Below are 2,532 nucleotides of genomic sequence, written 5' to 3' on the forward strand. Positions count from 1 at the left end.
TTGAACCGTGTGTTGACTATAAGTTGACAAAGCCTTGCATACGCATCAACTTAGTTTTTTTAAGAGGACGCGTCAACTTAGAAGGCCTACAAGTGTGTGGCAGAGAACATATAGCCCATTTGCGATTTGTAAGAATGTACAACCCATTTTTGAATTCTAATGGAATTACTACAACCCATTTACAGTTTGTTAAAAGTACAACCCATTTTCTAGCTAGGACAATAATTAATAATGTCAACGAACCACTCAAAACAGAATTCAATAAAATTTCCCACATTTTGATGGGATCCGAAATATTTTTTATCCGGAAATTTCTAGTCAGATTAAATATAATTTTTCAAATTAAAGTTGTATTACGTAAAAATCCAACAAAATATTGCGCGCGCAACAAGTAATGAAATTAAAATTTTCAAATTCCAAAAATAATATATTTTTAAACTAATTACGTGTTTGGTGCATTTTTTATAGTTACTGCCCATTTTTTATAATTACATCCCATTTATTATTTCTTAAAGCCCATTTTCTTGTTAAGCCCAATGCATCCCTCCTGGGAAAGATTTGCAGCCTAGCGGGGAATAACAAGTTGACCAGGATATTGTGTACAACTGTCGGGCCAATTGCATTGCCGTTGTTGAAAAAAGGCCTGTGTAGTACAGTACAACCTTACATGGCTACTCAGCCCACATTCAGCGGTGTCGGAAAGGTCCAAACAAGGCTTCTGTACAAATTTTTGAAGTCACTAAGCTCAATTAATAACTTAAGAAAAAAGTTAGAGTACAGTGGAACCTAATTAAAAGCTGTCAGAAGCAAAGAAATAATTCAACGGGTCCCACTTGTGCGTATGTGCGTGTGTTTGTTTGTGTGTGTGTGTGTGTGTGTGTGTGTGTGTGTGTGTGTGAGAGAGAGAGAGAGAGACCCATCGGTCGATGCTCATAAATATATCTTTCAGCCATATGCATTGTTGATGCTCAGTAAAAACTTATATAGTTGACACAATCATATAGAACATCAGCACACTATACTTGCATACCAAAATTTCACGCAGGCGACACAATCAGGGTGGAAGCAGTGGATCGCTACGGGTAGGGCTATGTTGAAACCAATGAACTCGTACATAACGGTTCATCGTCTTTATCATGACGGGGAAATATCTTGAATGTTGTGCAAAGAAAATAGACAGACAACACAATAAGTTCTGCTAGCACATTAAGTTGACATACAACCCTTTCTAAAAAAAGTTCAGGTACAAAATTAGAACAGGTCACAATCAAATGTACTGGCACATGAGTGCTTCACACCCCTTGCTCAGATTTAACTAGTATCTGACAAGATTTAGTTGTTACCTCAAATTAGAGCACATCCAGGCAGCCAGCCCTACCTCCTCTCCCAAAGAAGCAGTGGCCTCCGCCGCGCGATGGAGTAGGCCCTGTGCCATCCATCGTTTCGAGCAACACGGGGGAAAGTCTGACGTTGACTCCTGTAATGGACATCATCGACAGACCCTTGCACCAGCGGCGGCGCAGGACTTCGATTTATGGATTGACCACTTCTTCGACATGCACGAACACTCGATACAGGTACATCCCTAATGTGGTCCGCGGCGGCCTTGGTGGTGACGAATAGTACAACCCCGGTTCCTGCACCGGTATCTCAACACCAATCACCTCGGTATGGTGGACGGCTTCTTCGTCCATGCCATAACTGTCAGAGCCCAACTGTATGGAGGAACAAACATACTTACGAGCTCACCTCCATGGTCGTTGATAAGCTCATTCATGGATTCGCTGTTCCAAGCATGTCGAGGCATGCCATGGAAGGTAAGCTTTGTTAAAAACTCAAGCTCAAAGGGCACCGAACCCCATCCTGGGTGCCACCGATCAAATCTCACCAGCGCGCCATCGCAGAACAAACGCCGGGAAGATTCGAACACACGACTATAGTCATAAGTTCTCAGGAACATGACGAAGAAATCAACCGGTGGCAGACAGAGTTCGACGAGCAAGTCACTTATTTGGATGTTGTGCGCAATGCCAAGAGCTTTGACAAGGTCATCCGTCGAGATGGGAGGCCGGTCGCCGTTGATGGTTACCATCAGCACTTTGCCGGCAAACTGGTCGTCAAGCGCCGCCATGCCACTGTTGAGCGATAGCACACATCGCCCGAAGGCAGGACGGACCTCAGGATCTCCGGCTCAGAGATCCGCGTTGACCGGCGACATGATAGTGCACTTGAGTACATGGAGTACAGGAGGGGGATTTGGGGGAACTGGAGTAGGAATCGAGATTCCAGAGGTGGGGGAGGGGCCGGAGATTGGGGATGAAAAGGTAGCATGAATTTCGAACATGCGCCAATATGCTCTCGGCGCGCAAGCGCACGAAAACACCGGTGGCGCCCACATGTCGGCCTAAGAGTCCTTATTCTTTTATTTTTGGAGAGCCCGACGTTTTTTTGAGGATCTTTTGAGAGCCTGGCCTGGGAGTCATAATTGACCTGTTTGGCATTGCGTTACTACTCGGCCCATATTCGACGACA

This window comes from Triticum aestivum, chromosome 2A (assembly GCF_018294505.1).
Source record: "Triticum aestivum cultivar Chinese Spring chromosome 2A, IWGSC CS RefSeq v2.1, whole genome shotgun sequence".
Taxonomy (NCBI): Eukaryota; Viridiplantae; Streptophyta; class Magnoliopsida; order Poales; family Poaceae; genus Triticum; species Triticum aestivum.